General features: G+C 41.0%; 1 protein-coding gene across 2 annotated transcripts in view; it reads right to left on the bottom strand.

The window, feature by feature from the left end:
• TMEM117 (transmembrane protein 117) overlaps positions 1-24,932 on the bottom strand; it is a 330,502-nt gene that overhangs the window by 267,316 nt on the left and 38,254 nt on the right. The gene's annotated exons all lie outside the window — the stretch shown is intronic.

The raw sequence follows: 24,932 nt of genomic DNA, 5'->3' as shown, positions 1-24,932 counted from the left end.
GGGGACCCTGATGTAATGCAGGGGGACTCTGGGGACCCTGATGTAATGTGGGGGGGACTAAGGGGACCTCATTTAACTGTGTCATTTCATGAGATAAGTTTGGAGGGCATGTTTAGGGATGGAATTATAGGCACGGAAGAGTAGGCATTGGGTAAGGCAACTGATGGCGAGTAACTCTCAAGGCCTAGCTAGTAGCTCAGGACTTGAAATTTTGAGCCCTGCATAAGGCTATATAACATGAAAGAAACTCCTATTCCATATGGATATCCAAAAATCCATCCATTTTATGGCTGAACAACCATTCATGTTGGACATTAAGTAGAAAATACAAATATATCACTGAAAAGCTCCCAAAGAATACTCTATCTTTATGTATATCTGTATATGCAACTTGTAGCATGCCATGCAAATAATTAGATCATTGTGTGAAAGTTCTCCCAATTGTGCAGATTAATTGCTGGATAAGGGAGCCACCAGCATGCTAAAAATGTTGGAAGACTCCAGGGGCAGTTGGATTGTGTATCTTCACATATACAGCCGTGGTCAAAAGTTTTGAGAATGACACAAATATTAATTTTTACAAAGTCTGCTGCTTCAGTATTTTTAGATCATTTTGTCAGATGTTAATATGGTACTGAAGTATAATTAAAAGCATTTCATAAGTGTCAGAGGTAGTGTAAAATTGACATTTACATTACGTTTATGCAGAGTCAATATTTGCAGTGTTGACCCTTCTTTTTCAAGACCTCAGCAATTCGCTCTGGGATGCTGCCAATCAACTTCTGGGCCACATCCTGACTGATAGCAGCCCATTCTTGCATAATCAATGCTTGGAGTTTGCCAGAATTTGTGGGGGGGGGTTTTATTCACCCACCTCTTGAGGATTGACCACAAGTTCTCAATGGGATTAAGGTCTGGGGAGTTTCCTAGTCATGGACCCAAAATGTCGATGTTCTGTTTCCCAAGCCACTTAGTTATCACTTTTGCCTTACAGCAAGGTGCTCCATCATGCTGGAAAAGGCATTGTTCATCACCAAACTGTTCTTGGATGGTTGAAAGAAGTTTATCTAGGAGGATGTTTTTGTACTATTCTTTATTCATGGCTGCATTCTTAGGCACAATTGTGAGTTCACACCTTTGGCTGAGAAGCAACCCCACACATGAATGGTCTCAGGATGCTTTACTGTCGGTATGACTGATGGTAGTGCTCACCTTTTCTTCTTTGTACAAGATTTTTTCCAGATGCCCCCAAACAATCAGAAAGGGAATTCATCAAGTCCAATCCCTGTACCTTTTACAGAATATCAGTCTGTCCCTGATGTTTTTCCTGGAGAGAAGTGGCTTCTTTGCTGCCCTTCTTAACACCAGGCCAGCCTCCAAAAGTCTTTGCCTCAGTGTGTGTGCAGATGCACTCACACCTGCCTTCTGCCATTCCTGAGCAAGCTCTGCACTGGTGGTGTCCTGATCCCGCAGCTGAATCAACTTTAGGAGATGGTCCTGGTGCTTGCTAGACTTTCTTGGGCACCCTGAAGCCTTCTTCACAACAATTAAACCTCTCTTCTTGAAATTCTTGATCATCCAATAAATGGTTGATTTAGGTACAATCTTACTAGCAGCAATATCCTTGTCTGTGAATCCCTTTTTGTGCAAAGCAATGATGACTGCATATGTTTTCTTGCAAGTAACCATGGTTAGCAGAGGAAGAACAATGATTTCAAGCACCACCCTCCTTTGAAAGCTTCCATTCTGTTATTCTAACTCAATTATCATGACAACCATGTAAATTAGTTGCTAAATATGTTTGCCACCAGCCAACTCAGGGTCCAAGAAGACTCCATAGGCAACTAAATATCAAAGGATTTTTTCAATTATATAAGGCATGAGTGAATGCCTAGTAAGGAAGCCACTAGCACAGTGGAAGAGGGTTCCAAGTGATTGAATGACCAAAATTAAATTAAATGATACTTAGCCATCCAGTTGGGTCCACACTGTTCTCTTGGTGGTACTTCATAGACGTCTGTCTGAGAACACCCCTTTGTTCAGAGGTGAATGTCAACCTATATCCTTACCTCCTGTGAAAAAGTCTGCACAAGCTGAAAAGAGGGGGAATGGGTAGACCTTCTGATATTAGATTGTGACTGCAACAACAACTCCAGACACAGCTAGGAGCAGGCACACCCTTCCCCTCCCTCCTCCTGCTCTAGGCCAATCATACAAACATTGCAAAGACAAACTATCATGAAGTCGCCGCTGCGGCTGGAGACACCATTATTAAAGCTGGAATGAAGTCAGGGACACATTCTTTTAACTGAGGGCAAATTGGGGACACTTTTTCCCAGAGACAACCTTCCTGAAAATGGGGGACGTCTTGTCACCTTACAATTGGAAGATTTCCCCTCTATTACTTTTCTGGAGGCAACCCAAAATTTGGGATATTCTTTTACTTTCAGTGATAATGGTAAACAGGACAAATAGAGAGGGTGAATCTGCCTGATAGGGGCATAGACAGCAACAAAAACCAGACAGGTGTTCTAATCCCCCTTCACTTTGTCCCAAAAAATTGCCTGTAGTTATAATTTAGGTAAATATCTACAAACAACCATAGAAGTAAACAATGCTCATCCTGAAAACAAAGATGTATGCTACCAATTGACCACTGTACACTGCCAAACTGCTTTACAACAATGTACAGTGATACCGGGAAATTCAGCTCAGTGATACTAGCATTTTGCAGTGACACTCCCCCCCCCCCCCCAATCCCCCAGCCTAAAATATTGTTTTAGGGCTTGCCAGCCCTCTTAGCTCCTTAGTCTCCCAAACTCGCTTAGGTGATTCAACTCTCTCCGATGGACATAGAATCCCTCCAACATGGAGTACTGTCTCTTCGGCGGAGTACTGTCTCTTCGGCAGAGCACCTCGGTCTCCAGTCAGAATCAAACACCTGTCTTCAAATAGCTATGCTCAAGCCTTTATTATAAGGGCTGTGTGCACCTGGACACAAACCCTTCCAGTGTTCAACAACGCTGGGTGGGAGATTTCTTCTCTCCCAAATCTCCACACTAGAGTCCAATCCAAGGATACCAAATTCCAGAAAAAGCAGTAAAAACTTTTTTCTCTGATCATAAATCTCAGAGTGTCAAACTCTGCATATGTGAAAACTCTGTGTCTTTTTTACAACCATTTACACAGTGGCAGGGTCTTGCACTGTCACAATACTTAGAAATGTGTGTAAAGACTCATCAACAAGATATTAAAAGTTCTAACATATTGATAAAAAACTACTTAGAGGATATAAAAAAAAACTCCTTATAACCCTACCAAAACATATCAAAGGTGTTCACCAACAAAAGAGCTCCTCCAAAGTATGCATTTTAGGGACCACCTTCTAGTTTAGTGATAAATAGGAAAGAAAATTTATAGGCTGCAAAAGTGGTTACTTTTTTGGTTAGAATATCAGTTTATCTATTTTTTTTTTTGTCAAGTCTTCAAAAAAACTATGAAATGAGTTTATAGAGAGAGAGAGAGAGAGAGAGAGAGAGAGAGAGAATTATCAAAAGAAGCACTTGTGTCTATACTTTGTACATTAAAGTATTTACATATAATGACATTTACATATAACAAGCTCTCACTGACCTCTTTAGCTGCAGACATTGTGGAGAAATAATTCTCTAATTTTACAACAGAGGCACTGAATTTGTATCTCCCCTCCCTTGGTCTTCAGAGACAGGGATTTGTCTGTCTGTCTGTCTGTCTGTCTGTCTGCCATCAGATATGAACAAACACCAGGTGCTTGTACACCATTGGAAAGTGAAAACTGACTTCAGAGTTTCCATTAAGAATTTTGAGGATAGATTACTCCACAGTGGCTGCAGCTACCAAGGTCAGTAAAGTCTGGTTTTAAGTGGAACTATGGATAAAATTAAAAATAAATACACAATGCTGTCTATCACTAGCATTAACACAACAGTTTTTGTTTTTCTGAGTCCCCTGTAAAGCAGATACAAGAACTTTAATACTTGTGCTGCTTTCCCCACCGATCACTGCTATATTGCTGAGAAAATGTCCCTCTTCAGAAACCAGTACTTAAGAATGTCCTGAACCCTTGCAAATGCTTTGTAGTTCCTCCCATTGACTCCTATGTCACTACATGGCACAACAGTGATGAAGGGGCAAGTGAAGTAAGCCATAGGGCATGGATCAGGAAAACTACACTTCTGATAGCCTGGTAGGGTGGGATATTTTCTCATCAATAAAGCAGAGATCAGTCACACAGGCAAAAAGAGAGGTGAGTATTAATATTCATCTTTTAAGGGGGTACACGTTTCATTCTTTTTACATTAAGCTGTGGCAAAGCTGAGGATTTGATGACTGACAAAAACTTTTCAAAGATCTAGCACTTTGTGCCTTGTCATTGCTGAGGATACCTTGCACTATTCTGACTCTGTAACCTTTGGGAGGCAAGTTAGCAGAAAGCATATGCTAGCTGATGCCAAATATGAATCAGACTATGTGGACTCCCAACTCAGTCCACAGGACTACATTGGAATGTTTAAAAACAAACTACAACAGTTCTTGTTTGTTCATGAGGAATTACTTCGGCAATGCAGTTTGCACATTAACTTTGTTTTGTACAGTGCTAGGAGTCTATGGGGAGAAAAATACTATAAAAATACTATAAATTTAGGAGCAAATAATGTAAATTACAAAACAAAGATATGACTTTCATCTAGGATGAAAAGGTTATAAATAAAGTATACACAAAGTAAATTGTGTGTAGCACGGGCCAAATCATGGTGGCATAAATAAAGCTCAGCTATATAATGGTTGTAAAATTAAGTGCTTCCCTGGTATGTAATTATTTATCCTACAAGAAAATTCAGTTTCTGGCTAAACATCATGCAGGATCTCAGGACAGAAAACAATCTAGATAACATAATGCTGCAAAGAAAAACACAGCAAAAACAGAAAATGTCCTTTTTATTAATGAACACAAAAAGCTTAATTTACTTATGCAAATATAATCATTCGAGTTGTATAAGTCAACATCCGTAGAACGTCAGTGTGTATTGTAGTGTGGTGTGCAGTTGGCAAGAAAACAGGTCATACTGAAATTGCCTGTGCTTGAGAACAAGCATTTATGCAGCAGCTGGGTTTGTGATAAATCAGACCTCAGCAAACAACTATATAAAAAAAATAAATTAAACCAAAATTGCTTAGCGTCAAATGGCTGAAAATCAAACATCAAATTTACCTAGGGAAGACTGCAGGATACAACTGGGTAAGAACAATTCCAATCTGCACCAAGGTAAGTAGCAAGCTAATTTTACTATTTAGTATTTATTTTACAGATTTATTTTTTATGAATAGATTTGTAAATAACCTATAACTAGCAAAATAATAAAAAACAGCTAATATTTCAAACTAAAACCTCAAATAGATCAGTTCATTAGTTCCAAAAAGCTCACCAGTTTTCAAGCAAAAAAAGTAATTGCAAACTTGACCGCACATATGGACTGTCATTGGCTCTGGACAAACACGTTTTACCCCCTGCTGTCTTGATATAGTCTGCATTATTAAGGGACAGACAGGAGAGGGAGGGGGAGGTTTGGGGGGTATATTTGTGTCATGCCTATACAATCTTAACTATCTTTTAATGCAGGAGTGTCCAACCTTTTGACTTTCTTGGGCTACATTGGAAGAAGAGGAATTGTCTTGGCCCACACATAAAATATACTAACAATAAGGATAGCTGATGAGCGGAAAAAGTCAGGCAGATTACAAGTTAACGATCACTGATACAGATAATGTACCTATCTGAGTAATAAATAATCATTTTTGTCATTTTTTTTATATAAAAGTTAAAGAGGTCAACTTAAAACTAGTGCTATATTTGACACTGTTTTTGATAAACCAACGCATCAATATCTGGTTCAGTAGATATAGTAGCATTTCTCAATCAGCTCATCAGATATTTTGGACCTATTTTTGCCCTTTGCGTGCTTCATCCTTGAAGATAGTGGCTCACAAATACAGGTGCTGCTGAAAACCGATGATATGAATAAGGCGTGATTGTGAAGAGTGCAATATTTTTCTTTGGGAGGATAAAAATTAAAGTCCAATAAAGGGACACTGTTAAAGTTTTCTTCAGTTGCATATGTTCGCTAAGTAAAAACAAATTTTTACAAAAAAATTCTAAAAAAAAAATAAACATTATGATCTTGTGTTGGGCCACAGGTTGGACACCCCTGCTTTAAAGTGTGTGTTTAGCTAAAATCTTTTTTCTAACTTTTGGACAGAATAGGGGATAGTTAAAGCAATATTAAATCCAAAAGCAAACATTTATTATATTGCAGTTTACCAGTTCTTAGATGCGTTGGCTGCATTAGTTTTAGTCTTTAGTTTTTTAGTCTCTTTCTTCTATTTTCACCTGGTGATTTGGCCAGTATGATTATTGTCTTTTAAAAGAACAAGCAGCCTTGCAGATGAATCAGAAAAAAACATGCATAAAAAGGAGAGGATCGCCAGACCAAATGATAAAAGAGTCCACATTCATTTATTGGTATTGTACTTTAAAAACCTTTCAAAGGAACTTCCCCTTCATCAGGGCTTCAGTTAAAAAGAGAACCTTGAATGAACTAAAATAGAGCTTTCCTGTGTGAATCTGTGCAGGGAAGCCAATTGCTGGATGAGAATTACTAGCCAGCAGTATGTGCATGAGCAATCACGGTAGGATTACAGATGTAGCAATTAGAGGGATGAGACAAACCATTCACCACTGCCAGGCGTTTTTACAAGGATCAGCTTTTATTTATGTCCAGCTTATAATGAATAGCTTTTATTTATTTATCCCAAAAGGAGATTGCTGTAATTGCTTAGAAAGTATTAGCTGAAATTCAGCTTCAATTTGTGTATCTAAATGTGCTAGTACTTCTAACACTCCCCTCCCTCCAGATTAGCAATGCTGCTGTCTAAAGGTGCCCCTGTGCTCATTCTTCCAGAGTGGGGGGCACTCTTATAAAGGAGGTGTGTTACTGGCCAGATCACCAGGTGAAAACAGAGGGGAAAACAAAAAAGGAAACTAATACAGCCACTACATGTAATGATTGGTAAGCTGCAATAGAAGCTGTAATAAAATGTTTGATTTGGGGTTTAAATACTTCTTTAAAACCTTTGCCAGTGTGCCAATGGAGGAATTTCCCTTTACTTCCTGCCCAGAAGATGCAACAGGATGTGAGAAAATATTTTCAACTTGAGAGGAATTCCCCTCTTAGACATTTATTACCAAAGAAATGTTTTCATTCCCATTTTAAAGGGTGTGTCTCCTGGAAGTAACTGAAGGAAGGAGGTTCTCGGCAATGTAGTCAAGTGTAGTTCCCACCTGTTTTTTTCTTCAGTATGCCGCTTATACAGCTGTCAAATTCTAATTCGGCCCACCAGTGAACAGGGTGAAAATGGGAAACTGCCCCCCCAGGTAGAGCAAACAAAAGAGTTTACAATCAGCACACAAATATGAGGTTAAGGCCCTTATCACATGACCGTTCTGATTAAACAGTCCATTCACCCATAAGGACTTGTGTCCTTTTACACCCGCTTACATCCAATCCAGTCCAGTCCACTAAAGACAAACAGAAGGGAATCTGGCCTTATCCATGTAGGCAGATGGGAGATAGTTGGGTGTAAATGGACAGCGGAGTTTGTTTACACCCAGCCACCCACAGAGCACAGCGGGCTCTGTCCATGTCCGCTCTGCACAACTGAGCAGAGGTGGAGCTATCATCTGCTCCCTCTGCTCTGATCAGCAGGGGATCTGTGAGCAAATACCCTGCTGATCAGAACAGGGTCTGCCCCATGTGAAAGGGGCCAAATCATGGCAAAGGAAAAAAATATCCCAGCATCAATGGTATCACTAGAAGGAAAAATGTCCAGAGAAGAGAGACTGTACTGTAATCAAGAGCTTTTGAACTGCATTTCCCAGAGAGAGATTGCTAGGAGGGGAAAGAGTTGCATTTTCTCAGGCTGTATAGGACACCACTTCCCTTTGCCATGAGGAGACATGACTGGAGAGTGCACATCGCTGTCCAGTGTGCTCCATCACTGCATTGTTGGAAGCCATAACAGGATCCGGAGTGCGAGTTTGGGAGTGCCGACAGCGGGAGTCACCTAGGTGCAGAGCAGAAAGTGGACTAATAGCTGTGTGTGATGGAATGGTGAGCTGCAATATCACTGGGATGGGTGAACTGCTGCTATGGGAGTGTACTATGTTCTGCTAGAGAGTCCCTCAGGTACTAGATACAGCCACCTAGTAGCCTTGTGGCTGCCTGCAGGCTTGACTGAGACTATTCTCATGTGCACCAACAGTACAATTCGGCCCCAACACTAGCTGGCAGAATAATTAGAACTAAATACTACCCCTTTACAGCTGCTACACAGAGACATTACTTATTGCCTATTGCCTAAGAGATACCTCTCAGAGGACACTGCATCATATCCTAGCCTTGCTCCTATAGTGCACAATAGTTAGAGTATTATTATTCACATTGCAGTAAATTCTTATATGCACTGTTTATTGATGACTTTGCTGATTCATTAGTTAATTACTGTCTAGTGGTACAGAAATAGTGATAATATTGTCTAGCAGATTGTGAGGTTTAGTGCAAACTCAGGCTCACTGCTGCATAGAAGATTGATTTCTATGCAGAAGTGAACCTGATTTTGCTCTCTCCAGCTTTAGTAAATAAACCCCTGTGTCTGAACATACACTATATTACCAAACGTATTGGGACACCCCTCCAAATCATTCATTTCAGGTGTTCCAACCACCTCCATGGCCACAGGTGTATAAACTCAAGCACCTAGGCATGCAGACTGTTTCTACAAACATTTGTGAAAGAATGGGTCACTCTCAGGAGCTCAGTTAATTCAAGCATTGTACCGTGATAGGTTGCCACCTGTGCAATAAGTCCATCTGTGAAATTTCCCTTGCTACTAAATATTCCACAGTCAGCTGTTAGTGGTAATATAACAAAGTGGAAGCAACTGGGAACAACCGCAACTCACATAAAATGACAGATAGGGGTCAGAGCATGCTGAAGCTCACAGTGCGCAGAAGGCACCAACTTTCTGCAGAGTAATTAGCTGAAGACCTCCAAACATCATGTGGTCTTCAGATCAGCACAATAGTGCATAGAGAGCTTCATGGAATGGGTTTCCATGGCCGAGCAGCTGCATCCAAGCCTTACATCACCAAGTGCAATGCACAGCATTGGATGCAGCGGTATAAAGCATGCCACCCCTGGACTCTAGAGCATTGGAGACGTGTTCTCTTTAGTGACAAATCACGCTTCTCTGTCTGGAAATCCGATGGAGGTGTCTGGGTTTGGCGGTTGCCAGGAGAACAGTACTTGTCTGACTGCATTATGCCAAATGTAAAGTTTGGTGGGGGGGGAGTTATAGTGTGGGGTTGTTTTTCAGGGGTTGGGCTTGGCCCCTTAGGTCCAATGAAGGGAACTCTTAAGGCATGAGCATACCAAGACATTTTGGACAATTTCATGCTCCCAACTTTGTGGAAAAAGTGTGGGGATGGTTCCTTCCTGTTCCAACATGACTGTGCACCAGTACACAAGGTCAATAAACACATGGATAAGCGAGTTTGGGGTGGAGGAACTTTACTGGCCTGCACAGAGTCCTGACCTCAACCCGATAGTACACCTTTGGGATGAAATAGAGCAGAGACTAGAAGCCAGGCCTTCTCGTCCGACATCAGTGCCTGACCTCAGAAATGCCCATCTGGAAGCATGGTCAAACCCACAAAAGCTATAACCCACAGGTGTCAAACTGGCGGCCCTCCAGCTGTTGTGGAACTACAAATCCGATGAAGCATTGCAAGGCTGACAGTTACAAGCATGACTCCACAGGCAGAGACATGATGGGACATGTAGTTCTACAACAGCTGGAGGGCCGTCAGTTTGACACTCCTACTCTAACCCATACCAATGTATTGAATTCATTTACCACCAAATGGTCTTGTGTCTATTTTACTGATGCTAATTCACAATCAAGTTAAAAGGTAGCCACACTTGTGTTCCTTTAAGTGCGTGCAGCAACTTTCAACCAGGTGTGCCAGAGGGGCTGAGGTTGTTCTTAGAGTTAAGGTCTAGAATCCAAATATCCAAGTGGCTCCTTCTTGGGTAGCACTACAGGAAATTAACATAACGAAACAGGTCTTGAAGTTTGAATTCTATGGACCTATATTTTTTATCTAATGGGAACATTAATATAAAGGCATGCTATAAAACAGTGAAAAAGCCAATAATGTATTAGCCAATAGTTGCCACCAGAAAGGGTGGATAAGTATTATTCCTAAGAGATAACTGGTAAGCGTAAGAAGGAATTGTTCAAACAAGGAGGTACATTAACATCAGGGAGAAAGGCCAAAAAAGTATTTTTTTAAAAGAAATTCTGTGTTTTGAATAAAGCTTATGAGAAGGCTAACAACATGGGAGAGCTGTTCCTGACATTTCCAAGAGAGAAGAAAAAGATGGATGATGTCCATAATTTCCTTTTTATTATTTAGAGTAGCAGAGACTGCACACATTGCTTAAGTGGAAAATCCCATATGTGATGTAGGCAAAAGTACCAACTTAAACATTTTGTTTGAGCAACACCTGTTGATTCTGTCAGTAGCACCACTGCACAGACACTTTCTTTGATAAGATGACAACACTGTTCCTACCGCAATGAAATCGCTGCAGCTTTTTCACTCATGCTGCTGTGAACGGCACCCTCACAATGAACCTGCAGTGCAGCGCACTGAATTTTCGGTAAAGCACTACCATGCATTGCGGCAGACATTGCGGCACACATTGCTAGTAAAAATGCTATATATCCAATTTGTATTGTCGTGTGGTGCATTGAGGTAGCTCAAATTATTGTGCACAACAATGTACCTCCATGGTGTGAATGGAACCTTAGTCTCATTCCACACAGCTGGCAGGGGGTGTTTAAAAACAGACAGTTCACTGCTCCCCGGCCTCCCACCTAAAAGCGGACATAGTGCCGCTTGCGTACATAAACATTGCCGTGGCTGCAATGCTTTGCATCATGGTACAACAATTTTAATGCTAAATGCAGAGTTCACCAGGTGGTACTGCCTGTCAGCTTTCTTATGTAAGCAAATGAGGCTGGGCTGCAACAGCAAGCCAAATGCAAAACTGGCAGTAAAGAAAGCCAAAAAACCAGATTCAGGAGGTGGCAGTACCACCTCCTAAAGTCCTACACACCTGCTTTCACTGCTCACCACAGATCGCTTTTCATGGTGATGGTAGTGTGAAAAGGGGCTTTAGACTTTTTTTTGCAGAAGAGACACAAAAATGAAATAGAAGTACATGGTACAACAGGCACATTATCAGGAACATGACATTTTGTGTTGACATTTTTAAAGATTAAATTCTTGAGAGGTAATAATGCTCTGTAGGTGCAATATCAATTTTCACAATAATTAAATGTCTGCAGAAACTATTAACAATACCAGTGGTCTCCAAACTGCAGCCAAGAGGTTGGATGTGGCCCTTTGCCTTCCTTTATCTGGCTCTTGGGGCACTATTCCACCAACCGACACCAATGATGGGGCACCATGCCCCCTACAAACACAATCAATGGGGCAAAATTCTTCTCATTGATATAAAAAACAGGGCAATAATCCTTCCTTTACAACCAATAATGAGGCATTGGTGCTGGGGCATTTTCTACTCTCACTGGTCACAGTCCGATCCACCTAATGCTTGAAGGACAGTAAACTGGCCTTTTGCTTAGAAAGTTTAGAGACCTCTAATCAATACCAAAAAACATCTACCACATCAAATATGTAGCCACCAGGAAGAGTCAAGGCGTTTTCCAGAGGGGACAATGGCAGCAAATGGAGTAACAAAGATATGAGATGGAGCAAAAGTTGGCATTAGTCAGAGCTAGAGTTCTTGAATCAGCAAAGTGCATGAGCTATGCTGACTACAGAGCTATAGGTCTGACAGGAGGTGCTTTGGACCTCTACAGAGGGACCACTGCTTCCACATAGAGTGCAAGGCTCCTTTTCTGCAGCATATTGGCAGGGGCCAGGCTTTTCTACTTTGTGTTTGCTTTCGAAAGAAAATTAACTGTAAGACTTTAAACACACTCGGTATGCTCCTGCAAGGTATTGTAAATGTGTGTTTGTAAATCTTTACAATAATAAAGGCACGATAGCCCTCTGATATATTTATGACAATTGCAGGACTAATACAAGTCCTTAAATATTGTAGGAACCCCAAAACCTGCCATAGAAATGCATGAACCTGAAGATGCCTCTTTAAAACACCCCAGAACCAAACCAAAACCCAAGAAGCTCTGAATTTTCCTTTCCAAACTGATGGCTGGCTCTACCTTCTTGTCTACTGGACATTCTGGATACTGAGTATGATTGTTAGGCGAATAAGGCAGTATTCAGCAGGCCAGCATTGACTAAGGTAGAAAGTTAATATTTGTATATCAGAGTGCAATGGGCTTTAGAGATCCTATGGTGGTCAAAGAGGCCTTTGCAGGTACTGTATGTGGAGATACAAAAGACAGATTTCTGGGTCAGTGGCTTTAAGTATTGAAGCAAGGGGATCAGCTTTACAACTATGTAGCTAGCAGAAAGAGAGGTCAACAATAGCAGGCACCATTGTTCTCTTATAAAAAGGCTATAAAAACACCACTGTTAACCTGATTGTTTTCCAAAGTATAGCATCTTATTGCTAATTACAGGGATACATTCAATCTGCTGGTACAATGGTACAATGGTACAAATTGTTGGCAGCAGATTGCATATATCCCTATAATTAACAATGGTATGCAATACCTTGGAAATCTATAAATTCATAGCAGTGTTTTTACAACATTACAGGAAACAAGATATGTGTAGGCTTATTTAATACGGTTATGCAAAAACAATATTCGGAAATACTCAGCTTCAACTTTCTAGTTGGATCAGTTCACAGAGAATGATTGATAGTTCGGGGTTAAACTTTACAATTTTTCTTAGTACTACCAACTGGTGTACATTGTTTAAAGTATGATTGATAGTTCGGGGTTAAACTTTACAATTTCTCTTCGTACTATCAACTGGTGTACATTGTATAAAGTAGGACTAAACTTTAACTGGATGACATTTAGCTTGCAAATTGTTTTTATAGTCAGTTAAAAAAAAATGTTGCCATTTTTGTCTGTATTTGCATGTCTGTACTGCTGGTCAAGGCCAATTGAGACCAATTCCTATCTACATGCACTGCTCCAGTGCAGAAAAAACACCATACTTGGGACACAGGCAGAAAAAGAAGTGCTGGGGGTTCTAAATATTCAAAACAAACAATTGTCTGGAGTTGGCTTTAATACATTATGTGATATAGAAAATGGTATAGCTTATAATGTATAACTAATACAATTCTCTGCTTTTTGCTATAGGAAACTATCACTGGAAATACAACTACACATGCATATACTTTTTCTGCTCATCACCAGATAACCTACAGTGGTATTGTTATGTTCTTGCTGGCATGTGCCTCATATCACTGTTTTTTGGATTTTTAGGGAATATGACTGTTCTTATGAACTATGTATACTACAAAGAGTCATGGAGGAGTAGTACTATCTTCATCTTCAATTTGGCACTCTGTGATTTTTTCTGGATCATCACCGTTCCCATCTCAGTTTTATTCAGCATTAACAAGTCTGTGCTATACTCTGCTCCAGTATTTTGTCAATTTAAAAGGATACTCTTCAACATCAACATATATGGGAGCATCTTCTTTTTAATGCTGATTAGCTTTGACAGATACCTTTCTTCTGTTCATCCCCTGACATCGCCAAGATGGTGGGACAAAAAGAAGGCTAAAGCCTGCACCATAATAATATGGCTGTTCATATTTGTCGAGTCAACTCCGGACATTTACTACATGCTAACATCAAAGCATGCAGGACAAATTGTCGCATGTCTGGATTATATAGTAGAACCATTGAGGTTTGTAGTTCCAATTACAGCATCTAGAATGCTCATTGGATTCCTAATTCCTGGTACAGTTATATTTACATGCTATTTCTGTTCCCTGAGAGTACTAATCCATCTTAAAGATCAGTGCCATACGAGGAGAGTCAGAAAGCCTTTGATGCTTATTACAGCCACACTGCTTGTTTTTCTTATCTCATTTGCTCCCTATCATATAATGATGATGGTGATATTGTTTTATAGATGTAACCACTTGATAGATTCGGGAAACGTTAATCTGATTTTTGCATACTATGAGATTTCTCTGATAATCTGCAGCATAAGCACTTGTGCAGACCCAATAATCTTTATTTTAGCAAATAGCAAGTTTAAGAATCACATAAAAGCCATAAAATGCTCATGCTGCCGTTCAAATAGGGTGGGGAATACAGTACAGTAATTATAAACATTCAAAAATGTATGGGTAATGTATATGACATGAGCACTTCAATCTGTATCCAATGAATCAACAAAGTTTTAATATAATAAAAGATTTTATATTCTTAAAAGAATTTTTTAAATAAATAATTAAATAAAAAGGCAATAGCGCCTATTATTAATGAAGAACTCCAGAATAGGCAAAAAATCATCCAGTAGTACACCCCCCTACACAAAACACTAAGCAATTAATACAGTTTTGAAAATCCTTACCATTCAGGGGACAAGTTTAACTGAATTTTCATGACTTCATCTCTGTAATTCAAAGGATAACAGAATCTGCTCTGCCAAGTAGGAGGTGTAACAGCAGGGATTACATCATATCCTCTCTTCTCTATCTGAGGTAAAAGGAAACTATAGTTCCCATCAACCACAAGGAATTGTTGTGAATGTGGGCGGGTACACTAGGCCTGTACATGTTGAATGTGTCTGAGAGTCTGAGAGTCTCGGTTCTCCCACTACTGCAAGTGAGGCTGAATTACATCACTGCTTTCTGGAGAAAGAGCTACAGAAGGGATGTGCCAAGACCAGTGGCTGATGGAGGCACAGCAGCCACTGGCCTTACAAACAGAAAACCAAAGCGATTTACTGGATGGATGACATATTTAGTGAAGGTAATAATCAGCAACAAGGACATGTAAAGAGGTTTTTGAGTTCTGTTTTAAATAATAATATACACTAGTCACTCCTTTATTTGTGCAACAAAACACAAATGTAAAGATCTATTAATCCCAAGGAGTATGGTGACGCTGAAGTAATATCAGTAGACATGTGTTTTGGAAAATTAACCCCTTGGCGCCAAGCGTGTGCATCTATGCGGCCCCGCTGCACTGGGATTTTTTCCGTGGGGCTGCATATATGCATACCTGTTTTTGTGCTGGGAACGCATCTCACAGCGCAGTCCCAGAACAGAGACAGGGGTCTCCTCATGAGCCCAGTGTCCCTTACTAATGATTGGGACTTGGAACTCCTGGTTCCAGGTCACCTGGTCACTGTAATAGCCTCTGACTGGCTATCATAGCGATCAGTCACTGTGAAACCCACCCCTCTGATTCCCTCTCTATGAATGGAGTGGAGAGATATATTGTATCTCTCTCTCTCTCTGCTCACAGAGAGAGAAAAATAAACAACTGTGTGTAAAAAATAAATAGTAAAACAAAAAAATTAAAAATACCTAGATCAAAGTTTGATCTAGGTCAGTGCCAGGGTTAGTGTAAGGGTCAATGGTCAAAGTCAGGGTCAAAAGTCATGGTCAGTATATTTTGGGCAGGATTTAAAAAAAAATGGAAATATTTTTTTATCAGTGTCCGTGTATTTTAGATTAAAAAAATCAAAATGTGCACTATTGTTTCTGAGCCTTACTATGGGTACAAGCAACAACTACCATACACATACTGTATGTGGCAATAGTCAGGAGTACGATGGCAAAACAAAGTATAATCCACCTGGATGCACAAGGTAGTTGTGATGATGTGTACAGTTTTACTAACACATGTGAAAGTTGCAAAATTGTGCATAGGCATTAACATTTGTTTCACCCTTAGGTGGGAAGGGGTTAAAGAATTTTAATGCTAAGACAAAGCTTTCTTTTGGTGGTATTTAATCACCAATGGGTTTTTTACTTTTTGCTATATAAACAAAAAAAACTGACATTTTTGAAAAAACAAAAACACGGTTTTCTTAGTTTCTGTTTTAAAATTTTGCACATAAATACTCTTTCTTCATATCCAGTATTTAGGCCAAAATATATTCTTCTACATTTCTTTGGTTAAAATAACCCAAATCAGTGTATACTATTTAGTCTGTGTGAAAGTAATAGATTCTTCATATTATGGTATATATACTGTATTTGAAAATTGATCATTCCTGATGTACTGACTGACTTTCTCAATTCTTGAGGCTCTAAAATGCCAGGATAGTACAAATACCCCCAAAATTACCCCTTTTGGGGAAGTAGACTGTCCAAGGTATTTAGTAAGAAGCATGGTGAGTTTTTTAAGGTGTAATTATTTGTCACAATATTTTGGAAAATTAAAAAACTAAATAAAATGTATTTTTTTTTTCAAAAAGTCGACATTTTATTACACCCCTGATCACCCCTCTGCAGTCCTACTAACTGGGGGTCTCCTTCACCTGGTGGGGGATTGGGTGGGGATGTTTGTGTTGGGGTCCTCACTGATCTCCCCCCTGCAGTCCTACTAGCCAGGGGCCTCCTTCTCCTGGCGGGGGGGGATGCACAAAGGGGTTTGTGTTGGGATCCCTTCTGATCATCCTTATACAGTCCTCCTAGTTAGGGGTCTCCTTTTACTGGAGAAGGGTGAGCAGGGGGGGTCTGTTCTGGGGTCCTCACTGATCACCCCCCTGCAGTCTTAGCTGGGGGTCTCTTCTTACTGGAGAAGGGTGGGCAGGGAAGTCTGTGTTGGAGTTGTGTCTGATCACCTCCCCTGCAGTCCTACTAGCTGGGGGTCGGGGGTGGACAGGGGGGCTCTGTGTTGGGGTCCACACTGATCACCCCCAGAAGTACTAGCTGGGGTCTCTTTTTACTGGAGAAGAGTGGGTGGGGGGAGGGGTCTGTGTGGGGGTCCCCTCTGATGACCCCCTGCAGTCCTCTTTGCTGGGACAACGTGGGACCGAAGGATGGTGAGTGGGAACTCCTCTCAGGCAGTCTGAAATGTGTCACCCCATGGGTGGGTGGGAAGTGCAAGACAGGACCAGGAAACTCAGCTGGAGAGAGAGACAGTGGTTTTTATACAGAGATACTTCATTTCCTAACCTTATGAGAGAGACGGGATACAGGTCAGTGGATGTCAGGGGATCTGATATAGAGGTAGGAAGGTGTCAGGGGGTCTTAAATAAAGGTAAGTGTCAGGAGGTCTGTTGTAACAGTAGGTAGGTGTCAGATATAGAGATAGGTAGTTGTCATGGGGACTTAAATAAAGATCATTAGGTGTCGGGGGGACTTATATAAAGGTTAGGTGTCCAGTGGTTTTATATAGAGGTAGGTAGGTGTCCAGGGGTCTTATATAGAGGTAGGTGGGTGTCAGGGGGTCATATATAGAGGTTGCTAGGTGTCTGGAGTCTTATATAGAGCTTGGTAGGTGTCAGGGGGACTTATATAGATGTCATTGTGTCAGAGGGTCTTATATTGAGGTCAGTGTGTAGGAGGATCTTATATGAGGGGTCACTGTCTTGGGGGTCTTATATAGAGGTCAGTAAGTGTCAGGTGATTTTATATAGAGATAGGTGAGTCTCGGGTGCATTGAAAAGGTAGTGCAGTCTACCTTGTCGTGCTGGCAGGCTTCATATTTTTTTCCAAAATATAATTCTTTACTATTAAATTTTGAAAGCACTGATAACTTTGAATACACTCTTCATTTTCATATATTAAGTTGTAAGAATGTTAAAATAAAAGTCGGTGCACTGAAGGACTCAGTGGGATGGCCAATGGGTGGATTCAGTGGGCTCCTCCAGTGGGTGGGCACTGGGGAATGCCAGTGGTCGGACCCGGGGGGGCCAGGCCTAAAGCTGTGTAAGGGGCCCCAAAATTTCAGATGGCTGCCCTGGGCGGTGATCAGGGACAATGTAACTTGTGTGGTGGTGATTAGGGACAATATGAGTGGTGTGGTGGTAATCAGGAACAATATGAGTGGTGTGGCGGTAATCGGGGACACTGGGACTGATGTGGCATTGAATAGGGACACTGGGGCTGGTGTGGCAGTGATCAGGAACACTGTAACTGGTGAAGCAGTGATCAGGGACAATATGACTGGTGTGGCGGAGATCGGGGATACTGGGGCAGGTGTGGCAGTGATCAGGAACACTGTAACTGGTGAGGCAGTGATCAGGGACAATATGACTGGTGTGGCGGAGATCGGGGATACTGGGGCAGGTGTGGCAGTAATCAGGAACACTGTAACTGGTGAGGCAGTGATCAGGGACAATATGACTGGTGTGGCGGAGATCGGGGACACTGGGGCTGGTGTGGCAGTTATCAGGAACACTGTAACTGGTGAGGTGGTGATCAGGGACAATATGACTGGTGTGGCGGAGATCGGGGACACTGGGGCTGGTGTGGCAGTTATCAGGAACACTGTAACTGGTGAGGTGGTGATCAGGGACAATATGACTGGTGTGGCGGTGATCATGGACATTGTGAAGGGTGTGGCTGTGATTAGTAACACTGTGAGTGGACTGTTTTTATACTATGACAAAACGGGAAGTGGTTAAGGATGACTATGGATATTTTATATGTATTTACATTGGTTAAGCTTGTACCAATGTAACTATGTACAGTATATACCATACCAAGCCAATGCCCCTGGAAGCTGGAAATCATTAAAGTAGGCACCACTACTTTAGTGATCTTCACTTGTGTCTAGGTCCCATTGTGAGCAGCCGGCCTGCTGCATTCTAAACATAGAAGGTCAACCGCCTCCTTTGCATTTTCTGAATGAATGCAGTGTTCTCTGACTGGACGAGGTGAAGTGGGATAGTGACAGCTTCCAGGGGCATTGGCCAGGTATAGTATACAGTATATACATTGTTACATTGGTTTAAGCTGGACCAATGTATAAAATATCTAAATCTGGAATTCATTTTCATTCAACTAAACATATGTAAAATTAGTCTTTAAACTAACCTGGAAGTTTCTTCTATAAAACATGACGCTGTTTTAAGATCCTGCTGAAGGCCACAGGTTTACTTAAAGAAAATCAATTATAAAAAAAAACCATTCAATTCAGTTTTATGGTTTAGCTTGGCTTGGCCCTGCAAGTCTCTCAAAGATTCACAATGACCAAATGGGTTTTCTCATTATTTCACTTGGAAATTGGCATAGGTATGCCTGCTTACTCAGACTAGTGTCTCTTATCAAAGAAAAATACATCTAAGTCAGCTTGTTTAGAAATTCTAGGCTTGCAAGGCTTATTGTAATGAGGCTCCCATTTTTGTGGTTTTAAATTTAGAAAACTAAGTGCAATAAATATTTTAAGTGAGCACTAAATAAAATGCCTACAATAGTGTACTTATGTACACTATATTATTATTATTACTATTATTATTCCGGATTTAAATAGCACTAACAGTCTGAACAGCACTTTGCAATAGAAAGGGAGACAGTAATGTAAAAATACTTTCCATCTGTGTGTGGTTTTGATATTTTAGTCCATTATCCAGTATTTATCATTTTTATTGTCATATTTCATAGTGTTTTGCTAGGAATATTGTCTGATATATTATTGACATTAATAATTTTGGATTATATATATTTTTTGAGGCCTTTTTTGATACAATTTTGTGTAATTTTAGATAATCTCTGTTTTGATATCACTATTATATTTCTCTCTTTTATACACATATGAAACATTCCTTTTGGGGGGGAACAAATCTCTTTTACTTAATTTTCCAGTCAATACCAATGCTTTTTTCCTGTTAAAACTTTCCTGTTTTTTCTCACAGACTCTATTTGAGGGCTAGGAGGGACCTGCTCCTGAGAGCTTACAATCTAATAGGGAGGGGCAAATGGAACAAAAGGTAATAACTGTGGGGGATGAGCTGATGGTAGAAATAAAAGACTAGTTATTAATTGAAGGCAGGATAGGTTTTCAGGGATCATCTAAAAGTGGACAGAGTAGGAGACAGCCAGACATATTGGGGTAGAGAATTCCAGAGGATAAGAGCGCCTCTGAAGTTCTGAAAACAAACAGGGGAGGAGAAGACAAAGGATCCTTGAGACACTAGTTTGTGAGGGGTGTAGGGGACCCTTTCTTTTCCAGCATGAATGTTGCCCTTGTGGAGGAACTTGGGTTGCCTGCACAAAGCCCTGATCCCAACCCATAAAGGCATGCTTTCATATGCTTAACATGGAGCAACTCGAGTTGCCTGCACAGAGCTCTTATCTTTTCCCTACTGAATGGCAAGTGTCTTCTCATCCAACATTAGTACCTGACCTCAGACATGTTCATATGGCTAAATGGGAACAGATTCTCACAGACACGCTCCAAAATCTTTTGGAAAGCCTTCCTGGAAGAGTGAGGGTTGTTGTAGCTGCAAATGGGGGCTCAGCTCCTTTTTAATGTCCATAGTTTTGGAATAGAAAGATAGTCAAGTGTCCACATTTTGGCCAAATATTGTATCACTTGTACACTCTCTTGAACAAAATAGAGTAATATTCTAAAACCTCTATCCCCTTTCATCCCAAAACCCTACAATGGAGTTTGTTTTATTTTTTGACTTAGTGTCACTAATGCCAAAGTAACTGCAGTAGAGATTTTTCTTGCTCTAGTGTCAGGGATTTTTTTCAATATATTTTTCTGTTATGTTTTCATGTAGGTACAGTCTGAAATTTTAATGCAAGGAACAAACACACCATTCCTTAAAGCAGAACTCCGGTCAAAACATGCATTTCCCCATGCATTGGGGCTGTGCCTGCAATGCATGGGTTAAATGCTTGTTTTGTCCAGGGGTTTAGGGTAAAGCTATACTTACCCCATCCTCCGATCGAAAACACCGCTCCCCCACGTCCAGTGGTGGACTGTTCCTGTTGTCCTCAAGTCCGAAGCTGGTCTATGGGCGTGATGACGTCAGGAACAGCCCATTCAAAAGGCCCCTAGTGTGCGGAGGGGCAGGAGCAGCGGGGACCGGTCTTGCACTCAGAGGATCGGTGGATTAGGTCTTTGGTTTCCAAGCCCCTAGACAAAAATGAGCATTTAACCCATGCAGTGCTGGCACAGTCCCACTGCATGGGAAAATAGCAAGTTTGCCTGGAATTCTTCTTTAATGCAAGAACCATATCAACCAATTAGAATTCACTTTTCACTCACTACATTAAACTTAAATCCAAATGGTAGCTATGGATTACTGCAATTTGCGCACTAAATGTTTTTTTTGCACCAATTGTTTTTCATAAAACCGTTTATGCTATAGTGCAATTACCATGTTATACATGTGGTGTTGGCAGATGTATATTTGTACAATTATCTATTCTGCTATTTACTCATTTGTGTGGTCCTCAGTGAAACCAAAGCTGCTACCATTCACAAAATCAGATGAGTAAGCATGTAAAGCATCACAGAGCTCTGGTAAAGCCACAGATGTTTCCCTCTCCAGTTTTTACATTGATGATGGTAATTAAATGTGTTACTGTTTGACTGTTTTACTATTTGACTGTGATAATGTGTAATGTATTTAATGATATATTTTGTTTGATCAGCTTCTTTGCCTCTTTTATTTCATCACACTTGACTGTAGCAAGAATAGATAGCATTTGTTCACATAATCATATTATTCATGAATTCGGAATTAACTGCTGGCTCTTTTTTTTTTTTCATACGGAACTCCACCAGGCAGAGATTCTGTCCTTGAATATGGGGCAGTCTTTTTGTGTTTGAGTATTATAATTACATGGTAAAGTTAAATAAAAAAAATTAGAAACATTCTTTGGTGAATTAAAAGCAGTTGCAAAACCATTTATTTATTTTTTTGGAGGGGAAGGTGTAAAATAACAAACATGTAATGCTTAACAATATGTCATGTTATAAAAAATAAAGATATTGCACAGAGCAGCCCTGAACCTCCTTTTCTGGGATCCCCCATCTGCGCTCTAGGCTCCTCCTCTTCTCTGTGTGCCACCATATGAAGCCACTTCTTAAGGGGATGCACCTGCAGGCTCTCTTCTGAGCCAGGCTGTGTGCATCTATAGACACACACAGTGCATCGTGGCTGATCCCCCCCTTCCCCCACACCCTCCTCACTAGATTTGACTGACAGCAACAGGAGCCATTGGCTCTTGCTGCTCTTGGCCAAGTTTCTGAAAGCAGGGGGAAGGAAGAGAACAGCTATAGCCGGGTACGGCACAGGTAAGTATTTGGGGTGTTGCACAGAGAAAGTGTTAGAACATTTTTTATCTTAATGCAGGGAATGCATTAAGGTAATAAAAAAACTTTACCTTTCAAACCACTTTAATAAGGCAGAACTTATTTAATTAGTCAACGAAAAACAGAACAGTGAACTGCATCTAGTAGGTTCAATCTGCTTCCAATTTTCATCAATTCTGGACAATTATGACAGCACAACATTATTGTTTACCTTATTAGATATATAAAGGCCAATATATTATAACCAGTAGAACAGTGCGGACTCTAATTGTCATTAAAATAGCATAAGCGGACCACAGAGATATGTCCTGAAAGTACTCACAGTGTTAAATGAACTCTAGGTGGAACCATATATAGACAGCCTAGGTCAGCTATTCTCAACAGCCATGGGCATGATGACACTTTTGATCTTTTTAGCTGCCTGTAAGGCCCCCTTCATATGAAGAAAGGCAAGTTCCCGCTCACAGTTTTAAAAGCGCAATTCACACGCATTTCCATGTGTTGCACATAGGGCAGCTCATTCGCTTGAATTGGCAGCCCTATGTGCGTCTGTCATGCCAAAGAAGCTCAGGGACAAAATTTTGAACCAGGTGCAATTTTACGCACGCATTTTTCGCAATCCCAGCAAAATTGTACCACATTATGGGGGTGCTTATCAAGATGAATGGCACCGAAATGCAGACTGCACATTTTGCTGCAATTTGTGATTAGGGGGTAGAATCACACCAGTTCTGCTCATAATTCCTAACTGCTAGAAGGTAAACTGGGTCTAAGGGTTGCATTCTTCCTAATGGTCACCACTGAAAGGGGTATTCTTCGTACTGACCCCAAAGGGGTACTATGTATTCTTTTTCCATAGAAGTAAAGGGGCAGACATAACCTTTTTTATCAGCCATAACTGGAAAAAAAAACCCTGTAAAAGCGGATGCCAATGTAAAATGTGCAGAGTAGTACAGTCATATAATATTTTACCCAGAGCTAAGCTAAATAAAAGCAGTACACAGCAATGGAAGTGTCAGTCCTGACATTATTCACTGCCCTCTTTGTTGCTGTCAGCTTAGCTGTGTGTGGGCCCCAGAAGTCAGCCTCTGCACTGTCATAAGAAAACCAGAGGAGAAATGAGGTGCCTATGACCATTGGCTATACTCTGTATGGAGTAGGAATAATGAGCTGCTCACTTGGCAGCATATAGATATTACAGCATCCCACGTGTATATACATGAGGTGAAATGCAAATGTGTACAGATGGAATGTTTATTGAAGGTTCCAGGAGAGTTAACCGTGTTTCAAGGTTCTAGATCCTCTTAATCATTGCTGATAAACATACAGTATCTCAAAGAAGTAAGTACAACCCTCACATGTTTGTAAATATTTTATTCTATCTTTTCATGGGACAACACTGAAGAAGTGACACTTTGCTACAATGTAAAGTAGTGAGTGTACAGCTTGTATAACAGTGTAAATTTGCTGTCCCCTCAAAATTACAACACACAGCCATTAATGTCTAAAACGCTGGCAACAAAAGTGAGTACACACCTAAATGAAAATGTCCAAATTGGGCCCAAAGTATATTTTGTGTGGCCACCATTATTTTCCAGCACTGCCTTAACCCTCTTGGGCATGGAGTTCACCAGAGCTTGGTGGATGTTAGAGACCTTGCGCTCCTCCACCTTCCATTTGAGGATGCCCCACAGATGCTCAATAGGGTTTAGGTCTTTAGACATGCTTGGCCAGTCCATCACCTTTACCCTCAGCTTCTTTAGCAAGGCAGTGGTCATCTTGGAGGTGTGTCTGGGGTCGTTATCATGTTGGAATACTGCCCTGCAAGTATCGTGCTCTGCTTCAGTATGTCACAGTACATGTTGGCATTCATGGTTCCCTCAATGAACTGTAGCTCCCCAGTGTCGGCAGCACTCATGCAGCCCCAGGCCATGACACTCCCACCACCATTCTTGGCTGTAGGCAAGACACACTTGTCTTTGTACTCCTCACCTGGTTGCCGCCACACATTCTTGACACCATCTGAACCAAATAAGTTTATCTTGGTCTCATCAGACCACAGGACATGGTTCCAGTAATCCATGTCCTTAGTCTGCTTGTCTTCAGCAAACTGTTTGCGGGCTTTAGAAGAGACTTCCTTCTGGGACAACAGCCATGCAGACCAATTTGATGCAGTGTGCGGCATATGGTCTGAGCACTGACAGGCTGACCCCCCACCCCTTCAACCTCTGCAGCAATGCTAGCAGCACTCATATGTCCCAAAGACAACCTCTGAATAGGACACTGAGCACGTGTATTCAACTTCTTTGGTCGACCATGGTGAGGCCTGTTCTGAGTGGAACCTGTTCTGTTAAACCGCTGTATGGTCTTGCCCTCCGTGCTGCAGCTCAGTGTAAGGGTCTTTGCAATCTTCTTATAGCCTAGGCCATCTTTTTGTAGAGCAACAATTCTTTTTTTCAGATCCTCAGAGAGTTTTTTGCCATGAGGTGCCATGTTGAACTTCCAGTGACCAGTATGAGAGAGTGAGAGCGATAACACCAAATTTAACACACCTGCTCCCCATTCAC

This window comes from Staurois parvus, unplaced genomic scaffold, assembly GCF_062004578.1.
Source record: "Staurois parvus isolate SC_StPar_1 unplaced genomic scaffold, SC_StPar_1.0 ptg000147l, whole genome shotgun sequence".
Taxonomy (NCBI): Eukaryota; Metazoa; Chordata; class Amphibia; order Anura; family Ranidae; genus Staurois; species Staurois parvus.
The sequence above is the reverse complement of the archived record's forward strand: the minus strand, read 5'-3'. Positions and strand labels throughout refer to the sequence as shown.